This window comes from Ctenopharyngodon idella, chromosome 17 (genome assembly GCF_019924925.1).
Source record: "Ctenopharyngodon idella isolate HZGC_01 chromosome 17, HZGC01, whole genome shotgun sequence".
Lineage (NCBI taxonomy): Eukaryota > Metazoa > Chordata > Actinopteri > Cypriniformes > Xenocyprididae > Ctenopharyngodon > Ctenopharyngodon idella.
Window position 1 is genome coordinate 13,034,423 of NC_067236.1, and position 26,076 is coordinate 13,060,498.

Sequence of the window (26,076 nt, forward strand, 5' to 3'; positions counted from 1 at the left end):
TGCTAGTCCTAACCGTAAGTACACATTGTTAATTATTATTAGTCAGTACTTAATTGTAATTACACTGTAACAAGGACACCTTAAAGTGTCCCCGATAAATAAAAAAAAGTGTACCCCATAAATAAAATCTAAAGTGAAAATATATAAAAGGAACACTTAAGAAACACATGGCTACAGCAAAGACCTTAAAATACCCCCAGTCTCCTCACTATTATCGTTCCCATCTTCTGCTTCAACTAACTTCAGTAATGAGATCTTGAATGGAGATTCTCCTGAAGCTGCTTTTTTTTTAGCTTTTGCTCTGATACTTTCTGTAGCTCGGACACAGCTGTCAGTGCAGCTGAGAGGAGGGGAGAGAGGGGGCTCCTCATTCTGTCTCCTGCGGTCTACATCGATCATTCTCCAAGGGGAGGCTGTGGAGCCCTCTCTGTGAACCCAATCAAAGGGGGTGTTCATCGAGAGTGTCTGCCAAAAAACACATTCATGCCTGGGTTAACCTCCAGCAAGCACAAACAGAAACTTACCATTCTTCATCACTTAAAGTTATCTAAGCAGCACTGATATATCTTTTTTTTTTTTTTTCTTGGTAGGTGTGCATAAATAATGCGAATATTATATCAAAAAGAGAAATTACGGCCTTTAAAATGTCAGAACTATGCCTTTTGACAAAGAATATGTCAGAAGGTTGAACCCAATGATATGGTAACAGATAATGTAAAACGCTAGGGATTAAAGACCTGTCCTAAAAATCTTATATTCTTCTTAAATCTTCATATTCTTTTAACAATCACTTTTAAATACTCAACACCAATATGTCATGGAGTTACCAGGCTCCACCGTCACTCCCTTACCTCAATACTTACCTCCAGCAAATTCTCCTGCAAACTCCTAGCAATCTCCCTTGTATTCTTCCTGTATCTCCATGCTCCAACATTCCTCTCAGCATCACCTGTAAGTGAAGAGATAGTCAGTCATACTCACCGGGATTCTTCCTCCTCTTACCAACGAGGTATGTGCTTTCCACGATCCTCTTCTCAGCAACCATGATCTCCGTCACCATCTGCAAAACAGTAAATACTATCTTAATTTTTCTGCCATTATGCTCGACCTGCCAATAGACTTTTTACTGACCTGTTGTGCTCAATCCATCATTGCTGCCAATAAAGCTTGTGTTTGATTTCACTAACCTTCTTGTTTGAGTCTGGTATATCCTAATAACACAGAGTTTTATGGGAATAATATGTTTTAGAACAGCTTTTCTATTGCCAGTTTGTATAATTTCAAAGCTGTTTCAAATCTATGAAATAAAACTGATACTTTTTTCAATGCTTGAGACTTTTCAGTTGTACAAATAATGATATATATTGTAAGACTCTTAAATTTGGGGGGCATATTTGCCCCACGCCCCGTTAATTTCCGACCCTCAACTGGGTTGCACTTTATTTCGATGGTTATCTTTTGACATTTTACTAAGTAATTTTGCAACTAGCTACATGTCAACTAACTCTCCTTAGAGTATTAGTAGACTGTTAGGTTATTGTTAGGTTTGTAGAATAAGTTAACATAGTTTCAAAGTTACTTATTGTCAGTAGAATGTTTGTTGGGGGATCATCAAAATAAAGTGTTAGCAGATATTAAGCAGACACTCTACTAATTCTCTAATGAGAGTTAGTTGAAATGTAGTTGCAAAGTTACTTATAGTTAGTAGAATGTCTAAGGTGTACCATCAAAACTGATCTCACATGGCCTCTTTACAATCTAATTAATGGAAATACGTCATAGTGACGGAGAACTTTAATCCCTGTGCCTATTCTTTATATACAGTATTTATATTTAAAGCATATCTATTGATAACAAAAGAATTGTGGAATCCTGCAGCAGTAGAACCTGCTGAAGACCACTATCTTAAAGAGTAATGCTCTGTCAAGACTGTACTGCAGTCATTCACCACACCTATTTGTTTTGGGACCTTTTTGCTTTCAGTCTCAACTGAACTGAAGTAGAGTGATTATATTGCCCGGTGGTGATAATTCTGCTCTTTAGCCTTGAAAACTCCTTGGCCACTTGAGCAGTTTGTTAGAGGTCACTGTCCGACTGCATGGTGAATTGCCAGTGAATGATCTTTAGGGCATTTGTTTGATTCTGAGCCGATGTTTCTGCATACTTCAAAATTACTCTGCCTTCAGCAGCAATATCTTTAACAAAAACAACTGAGCCAGTTCTTATGGCAGCTATATTTCTATTCACAAGTAGTTCATTTTTTCCTCTGTATTTTCCACTTTTCATTACTGAAAATTGGCCATTCATGAATTTACTGGAAAAGAAACCTCTTGGGAATAATGAGCTAAAAATGAATAGGAAAACTGTTTTGTGTTTTGCTGTCAGCAGAAGATATCTTCACCATTGTTCACAGACATTTTACCATCGTTCACAGACATCTCATCATTCACAGACATCTCATCGTTCACAGACATTTCACCATACGAGTGGCAGGGGTATTTTTTCCATATCAGTGGCAGAAAAGAAATAAAGTACGGTAAATCTCACGTTGCAATTGTGTCACTCATGATGGACTTATCAAATGCATAACGTAACTCCATGGGAACGGAATACACCATCTCATCATCTTCCTGGAAAAGAAACAGGTCTGACAGCAGCTGAAATATAAGAAGGAGCAGTAAGCCATATGAAGCTGTGTGTTACACTGATTTTACCACGGCTAAGTAGTGTTTTTAGCATGTTTTGAATAAGTGTATATTTATATGCTGTTCATGACTATATTGTGAATTTGGACATACTCTTTTCACTCACTGTTTTTCACTTACTATATAATATAGTGTGAATATCCGGATTCAGTCAAGTGTTTCCGTTAATGCACTTCCAATGGAAGTCTATGAGGCAAAAAAATTATAAGGGTTACCATGAGACTAATGTGATAATATTGGCTATACTACAACCAAAGTTCATACTACCATGATTAAGAATGTTGCAGCTCAAGTGACAAGATTGAAACTGCAAATTTCTACTTTTATTTCTATACCCCATAACTTTCATTGTAAATTGAACACAATTTCTGTATATTTTACAAAGTGAGGAACTTTTTTATTAGCTTTGAGGTTGATATCTGTGTCGGTGTTCTCCTAAAAGTTGATAAAATAATTTCAACATTTACTAATACATCTTTGAAATCAAAAGTTGTATTTGTTAATGTTAGTTATGTGCTTTGAACTATCTGAACAAACAATGAACAACTGTACTTTTATTAACGAACATGAACAAAGATGAATAAATGCAGTAAATATTGTAGGCTGTTGCTCGTAGTTAATCCTAGTAAATGTATACACTAATGTTAACAAATGAGACCTTATTGTAAAGTGTTTCAAAATAAACTTTTGTCATCAGAAGCATTTAAAATGCACAGTCTTTTACTTGCGGGAATACAGTCCAAAGATATTGATGCACTGAGATCATCTTGCACTGAGATGCATATTCTTGTCCAATCAAATGTGCTCTAGATTGACTATGTCCCCTCAATACCACCTGTCACGGACAAGCAACAGCAAGAAGCAAATCATAGTTCATGGCTGTAACATATGTTGCGTTCGCGCCATGTCCTAATTACTGTATGAGATGAAATTCTGAGCTGTTCATGTACTTGAACTTGCCTTATACAGTAGTGCCAAATTGGATTCATGTGCAGCCCTGTTGTTAATTAAAGCAAAGTATTAATAACTACATTAATTCACCTCTCTATGTTCTTGACATTGTGAAAATACTGAACATATTTAAGAGCAAATCTCACCAGGTAACAGTGTCTAAAATAAAATGACATACCAAACCACCAGTCATCTTCCACTGTGGTCTGGAATGATTTGAACAGACACAAATCATAGCATACAGTGAAATGTCACAGCTCTGTTTTAAATGTACTCATGGAACATTTGACCAATCAAATTCGAGGGCTGGAACTGACTCTTGTATAATTGGAATTGTAATATTGACAATTATGAAATTTTAAATAGCCTACAGACTTTTTCGCAGTCAATAATAATAATAATAATAATAATAATAATAATAATAATAGATGACAATTTAACATACTAGCATAATATTTTTCCAGGTCTTAAAAGACATGACGTTCTATGTTTTGTCAGTAAGTTAATTGAAACAAATCTTCTCAAAATCTCAAAGACTAATTATCTAGGTTAAGTAAGGGTATAGATAATCCGTAGCCTATACTCGCAGTTGAAGTTGATCTGACACAATCGGACATCCTGCGTCTAAGCGCAGTCAACCCAGATAGACCATTCCCCGCAAAGACTAATTATGTAGGTTCAGTGAACGTACAGATAATGCGTAAATCCGGACGCCTTGGTATGCGCGCCATACGTCCGTCTGTGCATTACTGTGATCCTGATAAGCTTCTCGGAGTTGTCCCTGCAACGCACCGTGTCCGTTCTGACTCGTTTGTGCCATCTACAGATTTGCACGGCTCTGGAGAGCTCATGATCGCCGTTTACACACGTTCGGTATAGGCTATACATGCTTCAACTGACCTGCGCTTTTTGCAACCTTTTCTTTTTCCAAACTAGGCAATCTGTCCGCTTTCCTCGGGGTTTATCTGGATATCTCTTTAGTTTGCGAACGGAATTGCCGGCGCTTTACTGGATTCACTACAAAACAATGAAGAAACAGACAGCAACTGAAACACGGGAATAAACGGGTGGCGTTCGGAGAGGAATAACAATTTAACGAGAGATCTGGGGATAATTGTCTGATCTAGAAGTGCGTGTGGCCGTTTTCAGCTCAACTTGGTGGAAACTACACATGAATGGTGCGATAGGACTCGGATATCAGCGCAGGTCGGTGTGCAAAAGAATGCACCTTCCTTCGTTTCTCTGCTTTTCTTTTACATGAAACAAGAAAAGAAGATGTGTTGAAAGAGCAAAGGCTTAGAATTAAGTGCAATCAAAACGAATGGATACGTTCCCAATGATTAAGGTAAGTGAAGGGCTTGTCACGCTGATTATTGAGCACCTGTCTTTTGTAAAATGATTTCAAAAACACTATTAATAAGACATGGACACGGCTTTTAGTGTTTTTATATCGGTTAACGCGTTCAATTAATTACAGTTGAAACTCTGCCTTCGACGTGCCCGCTTTAACTATATATCACCATCAATCCTGAAGAAGAGATTCGTGTACTTTCAGAGATTTGAAGATAATTGAGATAAGGAAAGTTGAATGTTCCAATTTGCTTCCCAGCTGAAATTACTCACAATTCCATTACCACCTAGTATGTTTCAATAGATGTTCCTCTGTAATTCCAAATGTTTGATCTGATTAATGTTGTTCAAGAGGTAAATCTGCTTCATTCTGAAGGCTTATCAATAATTTCTGTTATTCTTTGTGTTACTCTATTTTAATATCTGATTCATATCGTGTTGTATACATAGTAAGCTTATGCAAGCTCTGCATATAGGGTACATATGTAATCGTATATACTTACCTGTGTTGATGGGAGTGGTGGATTAGTTTCTAATGGCTACATATTCATTTGAACAATGCTAATATAACCTTGCAAAACATATAATTCACATGCACAGGGTGGCCATCAAGTGGCATAATACCACCCGAGTTCACACTGGCACAGATAATTATAGTCTTTGCAAAACACCACACAAGTGCACATGGGAACGGAGAGAGCTGGGAATTTCAGCACCACGGACAGCACCTGAGTCTATAGTTTTACTTCCATTTGCATTGCACAAGATTGCAAAGATGCCAGTTGAATGAGAGAATTGTTTTATGGGACCTTAATGAGACTCTCTGGCAGACGTCAATGATGATTGAAAGGGCACAAAGAGCATTCACCTTGAGGGCCAGCTCATGCACCGTGTCGATGCCTGAGGAACAGATTCATTAGATGAACAAGCTTCAAGCACAAAGGCAATTTGATTAGGGCTCACGTGCACTGCAGCTCTAATAAGTCCCCTCCCTTTGTGTACCTTCTCCCAACCTTTCCAAATATAACTGAGGACAAAAGGCTGCAATTGTCAGCATTAGTGAATTATAACAGCAAACCAAGTCGTCAGTTAATGTGCTGTAAATATAATTCTATAATTCATTAATAAATTATTAAAATTGTTAATTGGCCCATAATATAAATACATCGATACACAAAACCTAAAGAGAAATGCCACAATCAAATGTAAACCATAGGGTCAGGAAAGTGATAATAGTTCAAACCAATGGTCAACTTTTAAAGCCACTCCACCTTTCAGATAATTACTTCCAATTGGCCTCTGATTAACCTTACATCCACCTTCTTAGCTTAGACTTAGCCACTTAAAAGGCTCTTGTACCATTCCAGTGGACTGGACAGATGGTTTGCCATCTTTTCGCGGGCTGCCCGAGCATAGCAGGGCTCGTGTACGTGTTGTCCCCCCTTAGCTGATGTCAGCGTAAGACTGTTGACACAAATTTCCCATGATGCCACCATCATTTGTATGCCAGTGTGTTCTAAACTGCCCAGCCTCATTTGTCTTCACTATGCAATTTATAACGCAGGAGTTGTTTTATAGAAAGGGATGCAAATGCTGTATTGAATGATGGTTTCCATTTCAGCAGTTAAATAATATGTGAGGACATGAGTATGGGGTCACTATGTCTGATTGAAAATTTCAGTTCATCTGCTCCTTGGTGTACTGCTCATCTTAAGGAGATGACATTAATGAAACTAAGATGGTGTAATCTCTGTCTGTCGGGCAATTATAATTTGAATTCTCATAAGACAGAGATTATGCAAACTCTGAAGGGGCCCTCCAGACTAAGATTCAAGTAAAGTCTACTATAAAAATGCTGCAGAGACCTCTGGGTTCTTAACTGACGTCCACTCAGTCAGAGGAACGGCAGGCTAGAAGTGTTGCCAGCCTAATCTCTGTGACTGGCAGTAAAATACTTACACTGCCTTAGCCCACAGGGGATTAGGGAAATTTCCCTAATGAACTTACAGTTAAAGCCTCTCACCCACTGGACCCAATTTACAGAGCCCTCTTTGAAGCACCCTGGACTCTGCATATAAATGCATCGGTCTGGAGTGAGCATTACGCAAGTCATCGAAGATATCTTTGCCGGATTCTTATTTGCTAATTGTTTATTGCTGTTGAGTTGGCAAGCGTCTATGTGTAGGTTATCTGAAGACTTGAGTTTATAAGCCTGTGCACATTGTGTACAGATTATAATTATACAAATTATAATTCTTAAGAATTTACAGATTGGCCACACCCAACACAATGTTTCAATTTGTATTATTATGTGTATAATATATATATATATATATATAAATTTGTATTATTATGTGTATGGTCATTGACAAATACGTTTTTAAAAGTGTAAAAAAAACTAATGGAGATATAATTAATTTTGAAGTTTTATTATGTGTTAACAATGTGATTATGTGGTATTCATAATCAATTAACACTGTTTTTGTCATTTTTTTTTACAAGATGGACAAAATTTGTCACCAAAAAAGTCATTCGGTTTAACCAAAATTTTGGTTTTACCGAATGACACTTTTGGTTATACCGAATGACAATATTTTCAAACAATCCTAACAGGCTGATATCTAGATAGCTAGCAAAAGGACAATCAAACATTTTATATTTAGTACAAGTTTTTAAAATATTAAAAAAAATTTCATGTTATATAGCAGTTGTACTGAATGACCTGATGTTTCGGGGCATGCGTATGAGCAAGTGAAAACATGAATTTTTCAAATAGTTAAGAGAGAGTTACTTTGCTTCACAACCATGTGGTCCTTTGCAGGTGTCTGAATGATGTCACATCCTGTCACATGATATTGAACGCATGACTTGATCCAATATTGGTTACTCCAAATGGCATCAATTAAATTATTTTTTCCAGACATTCCTTCTCATAACAAAGCAACGACTTCTACACATAATTTTAATACCATTTTGTACTTTGTTGATATATGATGTTATAAAATCATGCCAGAATAAAAAATATATACATTTATTACATTTTAAGATATTTTAATCACTAATGAAATGGCTATATTGGCCTTTGGACGGTTAAACCGAATGACCTGTTGACACTTCAAAATCTTTAAAATACCTTTATATGTAGCAAAATATAATTAAAATCTTTTGGATTCAATAAAAGTGATCTTTTTGTACTACCTTACATACTTTGGATGTCATATCTTTGTTTTTTATTATTATTAAGGCCTTTGGACAGAAAAATGACCGGCCACGTCATTGACCCATATATATATATATATATATATATATATATATATATATATATTATATATATATAAAATACAATTTTTTTCTCAACTGATAACTTACAGCAATAATACAGCAATTAAAACAGATTTTTAATTTTGCAACACAGCAGTTATGTCCAACAGACTGTCAAATAAAGTTATAAAAAATAAACATTGTTTATTCTTAAAATTATAATTCTTAAGAATTTCTGAATTTTCCTATACCTCAATTAAATTCTGAATGGAGAACAAACCTGTTGTTTAGGGGGCAATCCAAAACTGCTTTGTCACATTCTGTAAGTATCTGTCATCTTCTAGCATGCTATTATTACAAAACTAATGCATCATGACCAGTAATTCTGTCTTTGGTGGCAAGAGATCATGACCATCAGAGCTGATAATATTTCCTGTGTTCTACAGTGTACAGGGTCAGATAGTGAGGGAGATACAATCATTTTTATAGCCATTGTGACAGAAGAAAAGGCAGTGTGTGTAAACGTGTAGCAGTGTTTTTGTGCGAGTCTAGGTATATTTATGTGTGCATGGCTATTGTGGGGAAACAAGTAATGTAGAAATAGAAAACACCATATTTAGATGGACATATGCGTGTTTTGCAAGCATATGCAAGAGTGTACTTGTTTTCTTGAAGATCAGCAATAAACAACTTAATGGACTCATTGATTGGTATTTGAAAATGTCCCAGACATTCCTTAATTACACAGAACAAAAACATCCGCTTACACTGCTTTCATTGCATAATAAATGCAAGCAGAAATCCAGCCTATTATTCTTATGCCCAACATAACTTATTTTAAATCATCCACAACTGTCTTGCTAAACATTATTAAGTGTGGAGAATGACAATATCTATGTTTCCAGCTATTTTTATGCACATTTTGAGATATCGCAGTAAAAATGCTGGACGGAAATGCCAGGATGCACATAAACTCTAAAACCGCACATAAAAAAAATATATGTGCTCAATTGAGGCGGATACATTTTTGATCCGATAAGAAGACATGCACATAAACTACAATGGAAACACATTTACCAAAATAAATCCCTTGATGAGCAACAAAAACCTCACTGTGACTTTGCCTCAACAGTGGATGTGATTGGATAACCGGACTAACCAGCGGACCAATAGCATCGCACGGCATCTCAAATGTTGGTTTGATCACTCTGAAATGCCTGAACCAAAGTCTGTCATTAGAATGATTTGGTATAATGACCTCCCAGAAGAGTCTCACACGATTACGTTACCAAACACCAGCATCCGAACGCAGGATAACATGACAGTGTTTATTGTGTTTCATCTGCGTGCTCTGAGACGCAAGTCATTTATGATGTAGGAAATAAGAGCCACAGTGGCTTCCCTGATTGCAGCAACTTCCATTTTTATTACAGATATTTTGCACCAATTTCCCAGGAAGTGATGATTTTGTTCTCTTGAACACATGGGATGAAAAAGCTGCTTTATTCGCAAATGTTTTATGTGATATTCCAATTTTGTGCATAAGTTAAATTCGCAACTTTGGATGAAAGCATAGCTAATGAGAATTCTAATATATTGTGTTCTGACATGAGTAAGTAAATTGCATATGCATACCTTTGATCTAGATCCTGATGCTATATTGGATCCAGTGTGGTGGCCCTCAGCATAAGCCATATACGTTTTTTTTTTTTTTTTCCTGTCCATTAAAAAGATTGTGATCACTTTCCTTTTGGGGAAATGAACTGATCTCGGGTCAGATGTGATGATAAAAGCGATGATGAAGGAACGGCTTTTAAGAGCTGATTTCTGACAAAGGCAGAAAGTAACTGGAGCAATGGCACCTCAGGGACAGTGAATGGAAAGGAGCTAGGCCGTGCCCTGAAGCCACACACTGAATTAGAGACCCCTCTAGGGACTCGGGGGAGCAGTTCTCATCTCACCGTGAAATATAAGAACATCATTACTCCCACCCACGATCAGAGGCTACTAAAGAGATGAGGCCTTTGTGCTCACGTTCAGAAATGGCATGGAGTCAGGTTTATAACTTCATTTCTATATTTCCCCACTGTATAAAAGGGCCCTCAGGCACATGCTATTTGCATAACTAATGCTAAGATTGTACTATATTGCAGTTGTTTAGTGAAAATATTATTAATAGTTTCCGAGTGGTAAAATTGGTGTTGGGAAAATAGTGTCAACTGTATGCAAACAATATGCAATGCTGCATGCACTAGATTTTTACATTTTCAGAAAAAAGTGGCATATTCTGAGGGGCTGCCAATGAGTAGATATGCTGTTGTTATTGTATACTTTTAGCTCATTGTGATTTGGCTGCTAAAGTCTGATAGCACACTTTTTATTATATCACACAACTCCTTGAAAAACTGCACAACTTGAAACACGTATCATGATGTGGGACTAAGTATGTTCACGTTTCATAGTTACTGTATCTTCTGTGTTATCCTTGATGTATATTTTGTATTAGATTACATTTTTATTTTTTAATTTTGATTTTAGTTAAACTTTTAGTAAATTCGTTGTGTGTTTTTGTCATTTTTATTAGTTTTAGTTTATTTCGTTTTAGGGGCCGTTTACACAACATTGTTTTCAACTAAAAATGGAAACCTTTTTATGCGCTTTGGCCATTCATTTACACGACAACTTTTGAAAACGGATTTCAAAGTGCAAGTTTTTGAAACCATTGTCGTCTCCATGTAAACTACAAAAACATGAGTTAGTGAAAATGGTGACGTCATGCGAATGCGCATTACGTGTTCAGTCTATAAGCACATAGTGTTTCTTTACAAAGTGACATCGCCAACTACTGGCCTGGCATGAATAATACAGCGTTTTTAGTTGTTTCGCGTATCCGTATGAACGGGGATCATTTTGACAACGTTGTCGCCTGTAGGCGAAAACGCAAAGAGAACCGTTTCCGTTTTAGTACATCATTGTCATGTAAAGGTACACTTAGTTTAGTACTTTTAAACAGAAATTAGAATATTTAATATATTTTATTTCAGTTTTTTTTTTTTTTTTTTATTTCAAGTAATGATTTTTGAAGTTTTAAAATTTATTTTTTCAGTTTTAGTCAACAATAATAAGGACTTGAGGTTTTAAAAAAAAAAGTGCAGACTGAAAATTCTCAAACTCTAAAACAGTTTGTCTAGATTACGTTTCAATAACACGTAAAATTAGCAATATCATCCAACAACTTCATCTGATAATAAAATGTGCACCCAAAAATGAAGATTCTGTCGTCATTTACTCACCCTTAAGTTGTGTAAATTTCTTTGTTCTGCTGTACACAAAGGAAGATATTTGGAAGAATGTTTGTAACCTTGCCCCCCTTTGACTACCATAGTAGGAAAAAAAATATTATGGTAGTCAATGCGGGGTGAGAGCTGCTTAGTTACAAACATTCTTCCAAAAATCTTCATTTGTGTACAGCTGAACAAAGAAATTTATACAGGTTTGGAACAAATTGAGGGTGAGTAAATTTTCATTTTTGGGTGAACGATCCCTTTAATATGTGTTCTGGAGTAAATGTCAAAAAGACAGGCTTTTACATACTTACAAACTGTATCGCTGCCGACCTTTGCGTGTGGTTATAGGAAGCCCTATTCCCTCGTTATATTCCCCGAGGGATCCTTGTGTACTCATGCTTAAGTTCATAATGTCCAGAAAAACCAATGTACTGCATTACCACCAGGATTTTACAGCACATAAACGCTCAAACTAAAAAGAAACTGAATGTTTGGACAGAAGGCCAGAGTTTCATATGTGGTTTTATTATCAAGCCTTGGGCAGTTGGATCCAGTTACATTTAACATCCATATTTAGATCCGTATCAGAGCAGAACTATGCGTTGTAAAGACATCAGATGTTTTTGGTCACTGCCTTTCTCCGGCCTCATGTTCTGAAGGATTATAGGAGGGAGGGCTGCAGCCCCTTAGGAAATTGTTAAAACAGTTTCACTCTACGGACCAAAAATGGAGAGCTACTTGTAGAGCGGCGGGCCGATAACATTCAGGCTCAGCTGGGGACGTTTGCTCTGTGAGGCTGTAATTTAGAAAGGATCCAAGGCTTATCAGTCGGCATCCTGGTGTTGGTGAGGGGAAAAAAAAAAAAAAAAAAACTCCAGGGATGAGTCACTCTGAGAGGGAAACATAGCTAACTACATACACACACACATAAGCTCCATTCTAAAACCTAGTGAGCTGCATTGCTGTCATTTTAAGGCAGCATCGTAACTGGAATGGAACCTAATTTAGTGACTGAATTGCAACACTCAGGATAGGCTATGCACTTAAAAGAAGTGCATGGGAAACTGAGCTTTTGATTGTTTCCAGTAGTTTAACGTTAGCATGTTGTTAAGCTAACAAAATGTGATTATAATAAAGGGCTGTTCACTCCAAGGATGATAAACATAACAATGAAGTATTATATAATCACTGTAACTGCTATATAATCTTAATTCTATGACAATAGTAAAGTCCACACCGCAGCAATTAAGCAATATCAATAATGACAAAGAGGAACAATATAGTTGGCATGACTTTCACAGTAGTTTTCCAGTTGATGAATAATAAAAACATTGATAGCCAATTAGAAACCTCCTGACATTAAAAAGCTTAAGCATTTAAAATGGCAGCTGAAAGAAACTGCAGTGCACGTTTATAATAAACAGAACGGTTTGTGGATGATAATAGTTATTGTCATAGTTATCGTTCTTGGTATGAATGGGCTTTAAGAATATAAATACTTAGTGCACACAAATATTGTAAAATATATTTAATATAAAAGATAAAATAAAATAAATAACCTAGATTTTAATCAGAACTATTTTTTATCTTCATTAAATCTAATATCTAAAAGTATTTTAACAAGGGGGTGGCACTTTGAGGTGTTCTTGTGGATTTATGGCCTCATTGGCCTGACATACATATTATGTATATGAATACAGTTGTACATCCTCAGAGGGACCACAATGTTATTATCCTATTGTTAAAAATGTAATTAAATAACAAAATATCGATATCCAGGGTACCAAGATAATATCTATTAAACAAATTCTAAATGTATCTGTATCTGAATACAAGCTGTTTTATTAATATTTAGGCTACATACTGGGATGGTATATAAACCACATAATAATATCAATATGGCTAATATATGGCTATTACATATTAATATATATTATATATTAATGGATTTCAGTGATTAGCATTTTTTCAGCGTCAGATGGCAAAATGGTCAATAACGAAAGTGACAGTCTGACAATCTGCATTCACAAGAAAACGCTACTTATGGTACTCAACAAAGGTCAAAATAAATGAGGAAAAGCATTATGGAAATTAATAATTTACTGCAATCACAGACATCCTATTCAGACAGGATTTTTTTTTTTTTTTCAGAGGCTCTCTGAGTTGAGATTCATGTGTTGAATTCAGGCTACACTGGTTGCACTGTGTATTTTGAAAATAATCAATTCATAAGAGTATTTTGTATGTGAAGTGGACTAAACTGTGCATGCTGCGTGTGTCCCATGAGGGCAACCTATAGATAGAACTGTTTTATTATCATTAATTTGTGGCATGCAGTCTCAAGTCATCACATTGAAGTACTGAAGCTGAAAAGCGACCAGGAAAAACTGCTTACATTTATATTTTATATACTAGGATTCTAAATGCTGAGGTGGCCAATGCTTTTTCTTAAGTTGGCAGGTGTCCCAGTAGAGCCACCTAGATTTTACGAAGGTTTCATAAATGTTTATGATACCATAAATTTCCATTTAACTTTGTCCGCATTTGGTTCGAATTGCTGCAATGCATTCTGGATTGCCTTGTCCATGAAGAACTCCTCCAGTCCAGAGAACACAGAAAAAAGACTTTTGCTAAATAGGAAAAGGTCAACACCCATAATGCACTGGGCATGTTGCCGTCAAAGGCCACTCCCACCAGTCTGCTATGGACACGCTTACCTGAGTCAAATACTGCCTTGCTTTAGTAGGAAATACTTCTTAGCAAACTTAAAGTCATAATGATATCGACTTGTATTGTTCCCGGCTGCAAGAATTCAAAGAGTGAACGTTTAGAGGGAGTGAGTTACTTTTGGTTTCCAGTGAAGGATCCAGCATGTTGTAGGCCGTGGCTAAAGGCTACAAAGAGTCATAAACACGGAGAGAACACCGCAACGGAAAAACTGAAAAACCTCAGTGTTTGTAGTTAACATTTCAAACTGCATGACCATGAACGCAGTGTTTTAACGGAGGGGAAAAATTAATTACAGTTCTGTCAGTTTCGTCCAACCTCCTGAAGCAAAACGCCGTTGCGTACAGGTAAGAAATTTGTGTTTAATTTTTTTTTTTTTTTCTTTTACCATAATGCTGCTTAAAGAGTAGACATATACGGTACATTTTTCAGTGATAATTTACCCTTAAAATAACTGTTCTGTTAGTGCTAACACTCTATCAATCCGACTGTCCATGAACGGGATACAAAAATGCTGAAGTATAATCTGTAGTTTTAACAAAATCCCTGTAGCTTTCAAAAGTCTGTTGAATGATCCGTTTTGTTTGACAAATAAATGTGAAATCCTCTGTCCAGGTAACACGGAGAGCGAGTGAACATTGTTCATTTACATATACCACCGACATTGCAACAATACAAAGCTGGTTGAAAATCATTACACTTTAAAAATAACGTGCACTGATGACTGGCAACACCTATTAGGACACAATTTCACATTCATGTTGTTTTCATGGCTTTAAAAGTTAAGTAGCCATTCATTGGTTAACTTCATGACTAGTGGTGCTTTCAAAACATTGCCGTTTTAATCATCTGCAACTTAAAATTGATTCTAATCGCTTATTAAAGTATTACACCCTCCTCAATAAATCACACTTATTTTCCCTGTGGGCCTTAGATATAATTTTAGCTGTGGTGTTAACATCCTGCTGGTGTGGATGTGGTGAAGGGTCAATGGAGTGGCTTGAGGGTTGCGTATAGGGAGCAGTAAGATGATTCTCTGCTCAAGGACACAGACAGAAACATCTCCATTTATTTTCATGTCAAGAGCCTCTGGGTGTTGTCTGCTCTGAAAAACACAGAGATGCTCTATTCTGCATGCTGAGCTTCTGCAAAGCAAACCAGCTCTCTGGAGAGCAGGGTCTGTCATCGTCCTCCAAGTTTGAGAAGAGCTCAGTTGAGTAAGTGGGCGCACTGATTAACTCTTTATACCGTATGATCAGGTGGGTGTAACTTTTGAGGAATCCGGAACACTGCTAGTAAAACAGCTGTCTAAAAGTCTCCAGAGTGGGCCCAGAGCCCCTTAAGAACAACCTGATCTGAATGTATTTTGGTAGAACAATTTGGGTTATGTGCACCATTCAAGGATACATTGCTGGCAGGCGGAGGAGGGCAGAAATACTGGCGTGCACAGCATCAGAAATCTCCAGACACCCTGCCTGGGAACAGAACCAGTAACTTGACTCTTTCCAACAAAGCGCCAAAAACCCCCTGTGGCATATAAATATTCCAAATGCATGAACACCATGAATTGTTTTTTTTCTTCTTCAAGATTCTGCAGTATAATACTATTGAGGCTCTACAGTAATTTAATACTATTTCTATATTGTGGGGCTGAAAGAGATTATCGATTTTCCCTGTCTGAAGCTGAACAGACAATCCAGAAGATCAATATGTCTAAAAAACTTTGCTGAGGTTTTCGGTTTACTGTCATAGTGACCCACATTTCAGTCACAGGGTGTGTCTTGTGTGTTGGAGAGCAGCACTGTTAATCAAAAAAGAAAAGGAAAGCAACACTGAAACTAATCCAATTACATTCATACAAATATATTGATCTGACAAGAGTGTAATTTGCAGTTGTTATTGCTTCTGTTGAGTCTACTAGGCTATTTGTGAAGGACTATTAAAGAGAACAAATACACATTTAACTGGCATAATGTGATGCGTTTTAGATTGAAACAGACTATTCATTGGGGAATAATGCATTTAGTTGATTTTATCCTTTTGAATTTGATTGGATTTGGAGGGGGTGAGACATGTTAGGCTATTATATTATTGCAAAGTATAATTTTTCCTGTGTAATGTCTGTAAAAGTAATTCAGAGGTGGTGAACGTTATCACATTTTGTTGAGAGATTATGAATGTTTTTTTTTTTTCCTTTAGAAACACTGATGAATAAGACTGGGACATTTATTTATAAGATGGAAAGCAGTCATTCAATTTCACTTTCATGTTCAAAATAAGCCATAAATAAGCTATATGTACAGTAGGTCGAGTTCTGAAAAGTGGTGCTTTCAAAACATTGCTTGTTTTATCATATGCCAAGTAAAAATAAGTTCACTTGCTTATTAAAGTTGTACACTCTCCACAGTAAATCACACAATTACTGTGTCATCCATGTCTGAAGTACAAACAGTGTGGGATGAGTTATGTACTTAAGTTTAAAGTTGGCATAAAGTCAAAAATGACCCTATTTTTCTAATGCATGTTACTAAACTTATTTCATCCATGCATATACTGTGTATTTTTTAATACTCTTCTTGACCTTGTGCTCTTAAAAATGTCATAACTGCTGACATATCATCGCTATAACCCCATATCTCCATATTTCGTAATTTTTTTCCCCATAAATCATTACTATTGTTCACCCTTTTCATCTGTCTTTGGGTTTTGCAAATATTTAACCAATGAAAAGTATTAAAAAGAGCTTCTGACTAACTCCACTGCATTGGATCCCCAAAACTCCACCCACCTCTATCATGAATGAAGTGCCTCACAGAGTTTGGACTGTCTCTGCTTGTTTGAAATGCGATGGCAAATAAAGAACTGGTTCTTTGAATAAACACAGCATTCTTTTCTTTTCATCATATATATGGGCTAATGTAATGCTGTATGTATTTGAGGAGCGGAGAAGAGTGTCTTAGTCTAGCATTTGTCGCCAAGTCATAGCCAATACTTAAATAGTTTGTGTGTAGCACTTCTTCTATAATAACATGAGATTTTGGCCAAATGACAGAAAAACTGTGTGCCCACATAGCCACAGTAAACTTAATAACTTGTAAGTTGATGAAAACATAACGCAATGCACTTACTGCCTCAGATGTGGCCATTCTAATGACAGACAAAACACATTTGTCCGATATTCTCCGAAATACGCTGGTCATATACCTCATAACTCTGTTTAAGCTTGATTTTGGTCAAATGTTAATAATTTAAGAGACACACAGGTGTCTATAAAGCCCCATTATCAACTTTTTCAACACAGCGTTTAATGATTTATTTTTTTAAATTATTTTAATTTAAGATCTCTCTCAATTTCAGTACACATAACTCAGTTTTCGTAATCTAATCCACAACTGATGGATAAAATCCAGTCCCACATAGTATTAACAACTTATTAATGACATGACTAGAGAAACAATCTCCTAGAACTTTAGACAACAAGCCTAATGCAGCTTTTATTAATCTCCAAAACAGCTTAAGACTGGGAACATGTATTTAGAAAGTAGGAAGTGATTTTATCAATTTAAACGATCTTTAAGTCAGTAATTCGTAGGATAGCTTCATGAAAAGTCTAAATACTGCGGTATTGGTGGTAATAATGCTTAAATACTGTAGAATTGGTGGTAATAATGCTTAAAACAACTTGCTTGGAAACTATCAAATTACATTTTATGCCACTTGTGTTGCACAAATTACACACTTTTAACATTAACATTTTCATGGTCTTTACAAGTATGTCAGATATTCTGTAAATCAGTTCTGTGAATGCCAGTTTCACTGTCTTTACTACAAAACCTTGACAGGTTCAGGTCATTCCCTTCTGCCTGAAGCATTTCTTACCAGTGTCTCCTGCCGTGCATGTTGCGGCAACTTTTCAGCAACACTTATGATGCTCATTTGTCTCCATCAGATGCCGTAGTCACAACTGTGCGCTTGTCAACTAAGCAATATCAGTGCCTTGGTTTCTTGACTCCTAGTGTGAAAACAAAGATAATGAATTTCAACAATATATATCATATAATGGCATTGTTGGGAGTGGCAGTGATGATAATGTAGGCCTAGTTAGTTTTCTTTCCTTTCTACTATGTTCTTAGCTAAAATTATAAATTATCCAAAATCTAAATATATAATTGTCTGCAATTGTTTGGACAGATATACTCATATATCTGTGATATGTTAATAGGCCTTAAATAGACATTTTAAAGTCGCGTTCAGCTGCTGTCTTACATTTTGAAAGTGTAATTAATCATTGGCTGCATAAGTCATTTTAACTCAAATGAGAGGCTCATTATAAACTTGTTTTAAAGTCTAGTTTAATCTTGTATAACATGAAAAATGATGTTGAGATTGGTTATGTAATGGAAAAACATTTTACAGTCTCTCTATCTCTCTACATATTAGTGCTGTCAAATCGATTAATCTCGATTAATCGCATAAAACATAAAAGTTTATTTATATAATATATGTGTGTACGTGTGTGTATATATGTTTGTATGTACACTGTAAACCCGAATAAGTTGGCAAAACTCAAAAAATTGAGGTAATCAGTTACATCAAATTTTTTTTAAGTTAAGAAATTCAGTCTAAGTAAGCAGAACTGGGAGATTTCAATTTTGTACTCATACATTTTAATAGCTCTTAACTTGAATTTTTTTATTAAGTTAATTCATACATTTAACTTGTAATCTCAGCATAAATATTTTTAGAAGTGGAAATTTAGCTAGCTATAACTGTTAATTGGTAAAATAATGATTTGATAACATTAACATAGCATAGCAATTGCTAAAAGAGTACAGCAATATAGAACATTTATCAAATACCTGTTCTGCACCAGCCGAGCATCTGCCGTTGACATAAAGGGGAATCCTAACAGATAGAGTAGATAGACTTATCTTGAGAAATAAAATGTTACATTTTCACCCCTGACAGAAAATATTATTCAATAGGAGTGTACTGCTTTCCAAAAGTAGCTTTAGCATCATGGTTAAATGGTACAATTTAAGCAGACAGCACTGATTAATAAATTAGTGTTAATGATTTAAATAAAAGCTTAACGAGGATTACTTGTCAAAGTGTAGTTTGTAGTGTCTTATTCATTAAAGCTGTATGCTACAGGCAAGTAAGTACATTTCTGTCAAGCACCAAAGCACACGTGTGTTAGTCTCCATGTCATGCTTTGTTTTTTTCATACGCTGTTCACATGGCCATGCTGATCATCATAAGGACTGTTAAAAAAGCAATGATTTAGAGCAAATAACATTGACAAAGTGCTGCTGGTGTCTGTAAACAAACTCACACACACAATCAATGTAGCTCAACAACCTCTCACAACAATTATTGACACTGTCAGTCACAAACATGGCAGGCATAGCAACAAAGTCTTGAGCGGCCTTTCACATAAACGCACACGTACGGCAGAGACATCGACTCCTCTGTATTCTACTGCCATCTAGCATGTGTCTCATCTTAAAATTGCAATTTTTCGCCTGCTTGCTTCATAGCCGCCCATCTGAATGTAGCATGTGCCCTGTTGAGATGTCAGTCATGCTACAGTGATGGCAAACAAGCTCGAGGATTTGAGTGCCACTCCAGCGATCGCTGATGGCTGACAGTCCATCACTGCTACCACACCAGACCCTATGCGAATGATCGATTCAGCTGGACAAAGCTGTTACACGGCTTCCCCACAAAAACGGAAGAATACCCAAGAGAGAGATTTTCAATTTTGTTATAGTATGATGTTCACTGAGGTTTGATCTTGAGTTTTGAGGTTTGTCGAGTTGCCAAAACTTCTCCAGACACATACAGTAAATACCAGGTTGTGTCAGCCTGTTGTTGCTGTCTGGTGTGTCTGCGAAACACTAAAGAACTCAAGCTGCCGTCGCCCAAATTTACAGCTTTTTCCTCGCAGGCTTTTATGGGAATATTTATAAGGATTACTTGTCCCAGTAGTGTGCCTTGTTGTCAGTCTTTGTCACCAACAGCAGAGGTGTCGACTATAACATGAAATGAAGTCGTGCCGTTGTTCTCATCGTCTTTGACATTCAAAGAGATTTTATTTCAAGCTAATGCATCTTTTAACATCTTTCACAACTGGCATTATCAATTATGAAATAATTGTGTTATCAGTTTCAAAGGAATGAAAATACAGAGTGACAATTTTCACGCTCTCCTTTGAGCGAGATGCGTTCTCTTCTCGTGTGATGTCAAGTGATTTATTTCTCATTAGCGTCTCTTTCAAAAGGATGCTCCATATTCAGTAGTGTGATTCTTCTGGCTTGGTGCCACACCCCTACGGCAAAACCAATTAGTTGCAAAAACAGCTCTCTAGACCTTCCTGCTACAAAGCTAACTAATAATCATCTTCACACTATCGTGACTAGCATGTAGTTTTGAGTAGTCTACAATGAAAACATCCAACTTTCTCATCACGTGCCTTTCTCAGGTTAGCATACCATGGCAATAGCTAATTGTCGTTAACTGCTATGTAAATGAGTAGTGATAAGATTCAATATTAAAGTCTTTTGTACAACAGTTTGGTAGCACAGCAAGTAGAGATAACTGTTGTATATCATAAAATAACAAATGCACGTCCATATATGAGTTATTTTCCCCACTACTTTCCCCACCAGTGTTTTTTAAAAGAAATTGCCAGCACCAGCATTTTTGATGATTTTTACAAGATTTTCATGGCCGCCAGAATATTTTGCTGCATGAATATCAAGAACAGAACAGAGCCTCTATGTCTGGATCGGATTCAGAATGATGATCAAAACATAGATGGAGTAGATCGAGTCCATTAACATCCCAAAGCTTCACAGCCCTGGGGGGTATTCCAGAAAGCAAGGTTAACTTACCATCACATATACCCTGAACTCTTGGTTGATTAACCCAAACCTTGCTTACTTGAGGTATGCTTTTTCCAAAAACGCATCCGGGAGTAAGTTCGGCCAACCCGGTGTACTGTATGTTCCCAGTTAACACACAAGACATTCTCAACAGAGCGACGAATCGAGATATATATATACAGTGGGTAAATGGACAGCACCTGAGTTAAATATATGAGTGTCACAGCAAAGGGTCTGAATACTTAGGACCATGTGATATTTCAGTTTTTCTTTTTTAATAAATCTGCAAAAATGTCAACAATTCTGTGTTTTTCTGTCAATATGGGGTGCTGTGTGTACATTAATGAGGAAAAATTTAAGGGGGTCTGAATACTTTCCGTACCCACTGTATGTATATATATATATATATATATATATATATATATATATATATATATTGTATAATATAATATTGTATATATAACTGTAACTATATAACAAATTTAGTTACATTAATATAACTATATTAATTATATAACACACATCTGAATACCTCTTAAGCAAACTAACCCTGGAACATAGGTTCATGTTCGGAGAGTAAGTTGCTATTGCTACTTACATACCCTGAAAGTTACCTGGAACCGAAAGCTGAGGTTATCCGCTTGCTCTTAAACATACCCAGGTATGTCACATAACCTGCTTTCTGGAATACCCCCTGTACCCCTTCCTGGGTTGGCATTTCATTTCATAATGTTAGGTAGTTTTAATTTATATTCTGTTGAATGTTTGATGATTGAGTTATTTCACATGTGCATTAGCAGTGCTCTTTTGCTTGTTTCTGCTTCTTCTTCGCCTGTGTTTTGATCAGGAGATTCTGTACTCTTTCAGAAGATGCACCCCCTACTTCATTATAATGAAAACATGGATTGCCAGAAAATTCCATCAATGGCAGGGAAAGAGTTAAGGACAGGACACTTTGCGTGAACTCTGATCCATCATGTGGCTTTCTATTGTACCACCTGCATTATTTTTGTGAATATCAGTACATTTTAAGGTAAAACGCCGTTTTTGGTCATTCAAGTAATTCGGTATATTAACATCACTTAGTGAAATATACAGTTATGTGATAGGCACCAATATGCCATCCCTTAATACCTAAAAACAATGTCGTAATATGTTTTATGGTGAATTCCTGTCAACCACATTTGCTAGTTGTTTTTTTTTTTTTTTTTTTTTTTTTACAGTAACTTTATCAGGATATTTTTACAAGGGCATTCATAATAAATGTCATGTTCAATTGAATTATTTAATTGATTGAAAAGAAAAAATGTTCAGAAAATCAATGTGGAAAGAGATTTACATTTCTGTAAAAAAAGGCATTGCCATGTGATGTTGTTGTCACAATCATGTTTGTTTAATTTCATAGTTGTGTTCTGTTTAGTTTCATTTTCATGTTCTGGATATTTTTTCTTTAATGGGTTTTCATTAGCTATGGTTACAACCACCTATTTTTATGCACATTTTGGGATATCATATAAAAAAAAATTATATTATATTATATTATATATATATATATATATATATATATATATATATATAAATATAAACCTAGATGGAAACTGCAAGATGAGCATGAATTCTAAAAATGCACATAAAAAACGTATGTGCTCAATTGAGGCAGATACATTTTTTATCTGATAAGAAGACGTGCATAAACTACAATGGAGACACATTTACCGAATAAATCCCTTTATGTGCAACAAAAAAACTCACATAACTTTGCCTCAACAGTGGATGTGATTGGATTACTGGACTAACCAGTGGACCAATTGCATCGCACAGCATCTCGAATGTTGGTGTGATCATTCTGAAATGCCTGAGCCAAAGTCTGTCATCAGAATGATTTGAGATAATGACCTCCCAGAAGAGTTTCACACGATTGCGCTCACAAACACAAGCATCCGAACGCAAGATAAGATGACAGCATTTATTGTGTTTTGTCTGTGAACTCTGAGATGCAAGTCATTCATGATGTATGAAAAATGCTGTTATGCTGCCAGGCCAGTAGTTGGCAAGGTCACTTTGTAAAGTAACACTTTGCGCCTATAGACTGAACATGTAATATGCATGCACATGCTGTCATCATTTTCACAAATTCATGTTCTTGTAGTTTACACAGAGACGTTGTTGTGTAAATAGCCAAAATGAATAAAAAGTTTTCAGTTTTTAGTTGAAAATGGTGTTGTGTAAATGGCTCCTTAGTCTCATTACTTTTAATGAAGATGATTGTGTTTTGAGCGCCTGCGACTTGCTTTCAGTTTCATTTGCGGCAGTTTGCATGTTGGCTTGCTGAAGAGATACTCAGCTACTCATCTGCGACAATGCGTGTTGCAATAGCGTTGTGATATCTGGATGTAATGTCATATAGCCTATAACGCTCTCACACGTTTATTTTTTTTAACATTTTGGGAGGAGTAAAATTTGCATATGTGGTTTCAACAACCAAATGCATTTAAACTTGTCCAGTTTTGTTTAGAATGCGAGAATCTCAGACCACCTTCTGAAGTGGTTTGAGTGATCAGATTGAAATCCGTCTCGAGGGCATTTCAGAGCGTGTTTCAGAGGGCATTTACACCTGGTGTTTTCACAATCGGATAGCTATCTTATCAGAGAAAATGCACATCTTTTTCGGATTTAATTCCTAATTGCAACACTGCTTTTGACCTGAAATGGTCTAGTAAAAACCTCTAAATTAATACAACACATTTTAAACAGTATCAACACAATTACCATGAGATTTGAGTTTAAATAAATTCATCCCGTGTGATTGTTCCTACCAATTTTATCCGGTCTTGGTCTTGAGACCGGTCTTAAGACCATTTTTTGAAGGTCTTGGTCTTGTCTTGGTCTCGGCCGCATTTGGTCTCGGTCTTGTCTTGGTCTCAGACTAAAAAGACTCAGGATTTATTTCAAGACCAGTCAAGACCACAACTGCAGGGATATCGCTAAATTGGCGCTACATTGTCTGATTTATTTGTTAACATCATTAATTTGATTGGATGTAAAACTTCTTGCTTCAAATGCAATCAATAACTTATTTCTAATTTCATTTATTTTGTTACTGTTCTGCCGGGTGAGAAATCAACAAGGGATTGTGTCAGAAATGTCACTAAAATTAATACAAATGCGCACAAAATTCACGATATAATGGCAAAAAAGTACTTGTATATGATCTTTATATTTATATTATAACATATGATATAATTAAGCAATATCACAAGAAAGAGGGCTGATTTTTTTTTTATTATTATTATTTATTATTATTTTTTTTTTTTACAAATGTTCAATAAACTACATTTTATTTTTAAAACATTAATCTCAACATTATTTATGCATTTGTAATTGTACGAATTCAGATGCAACTTCTGTTCCACCTCTGCAGATGAATTTTGTTGTTAGTGATTTCAATTGATTGGTAGCAGCTCTATATAGTGTCTTATTATTCTAATTGTAATTATTGATTAAAAATAAGACATTTTTTAGGCAGTATGAATTTGAGGAGTGCTTGTCTGGTCTTGACTCTGTCTCGAATTGCCTTGGTCTTGGTCTTGTCTTGGTCTCAACCTCTTAAAGTCTTGGTCTTGTCTTGGTCTCGACCTGGTCTCCATTTAGGTGGTCTTGACTACAACACTACTTTATAGTATTATGCATATTTGGATGCAAGAAATATTTCCCCTTCCTGTTCCCTGGTATTTCCTGTCCTCATTATCTTACTAAAAAACAAAAAAAACAAAAAAAAAAACTAACTAGCTCAAAAATAGTCTATACTTACTTACTTAAAAAAAAAAAAAAAAAATCTAACAGCTAAACCTTGTGGCAATGGTGAGGTTTAGGCTATACCAGCTGACAGCAATTTGAAAGCAAAAGAAATCCAGCTAATGATGCAGTAGCAGTTCTTGCTGCTTTAGAATATGTGCAGTTGTAAGCGATTCCTCAGGGGGCCACATATTGTATCTAATAAATATGAGGTGCGTGGGTGCAGTCTGCTTCTCAGGGGCACAACAGAGGGGATATGGGTAGGGAGCAGAGAGGTTGCCAGAAGACTTCCAGGAACATATGGTGCCTGCACCACAGCTCCTTGACACCTTTCAAGCTGCAGCTGTTTTGAGAGGTTCATAGTTTTTATTTACTGTTTAAGCAAATATAACGCAACCACTATTGGAACAAGGCAATACAGTTCCAATAGCAACAGCATTAAGAACATATTTTTATTTTATAACCAATCTGCTTTAGCAAGTTTCATGGAAACATTTGGTCATATCCACAGTGTTTTCCATGATATTTATACATATTTACCAGGGTGGTCAATCTCTTACAAATGTTAACTCAACTGCATAATATTCTGATTTATCAATCATATTAATCTGTCACTATTTGCTGAAGAAAGCACTCAAGTAAAGACAATTAAAAAATATGACAAATAAATAAAGCATTGAAAAAAAAAAAAAAGAAGTCAATATATTGCTGGCTGGTTAATTTTCCATATCAATGAACTACAGTTCACAGCGGTGGTTCACATTTTACAATCAATTTGTCAGTCAGTTTTAAGTAGACTTAACACAGGACACATTCATGTAGTCTGTCTGTGCTGTTTTGTAATTATTGTTCTATGCAGACTGAAATCTTTGACTGGAATGTCATGTCTTAATGATTTTAATGTTAGAATTTTTTTAACCATTTAGGAAAATGTGCCGGTATGAGCCCATAGGCTCTATGGACACATTTGGGCAGACAAAAAGTGGTTTATGTACACTTAATAACAATAACAAGCAAGCAATACAGTAATTATTAAACAATAGATGAGTTAAATAAAACTACCCAGCAGGCTTGGCAAACAATTAACCCAACCCAACAACCCATTGGTTAAAA

The 26,076-nt window shown here is 35.9% G+C and overlaps 1 protein-coding gene across 1 annotated transcript in view; it reads left to right on the top strand.

Moving 5' to 3' along the window:
- Nucleotides 1-4,232: 4,232 nt before the first annotated feature.
- LOC127499141 (leucine-rich repeat and fibronectin type-III domain-containing protein 2) overlaps nt 4,233-26,076 on the top strand; it is a 121,252-nt gene continuing 99,408 nt past the window's right edge. The window contains exon 1 of the mRNA XM_051869300.1: nt 4,233-5,001. The gene's annotated coding sequence lies outside the window, so the exon portion shown is untranslated. The remainder of the gene's footprint in view (nt 5,002-26,076) is intronic.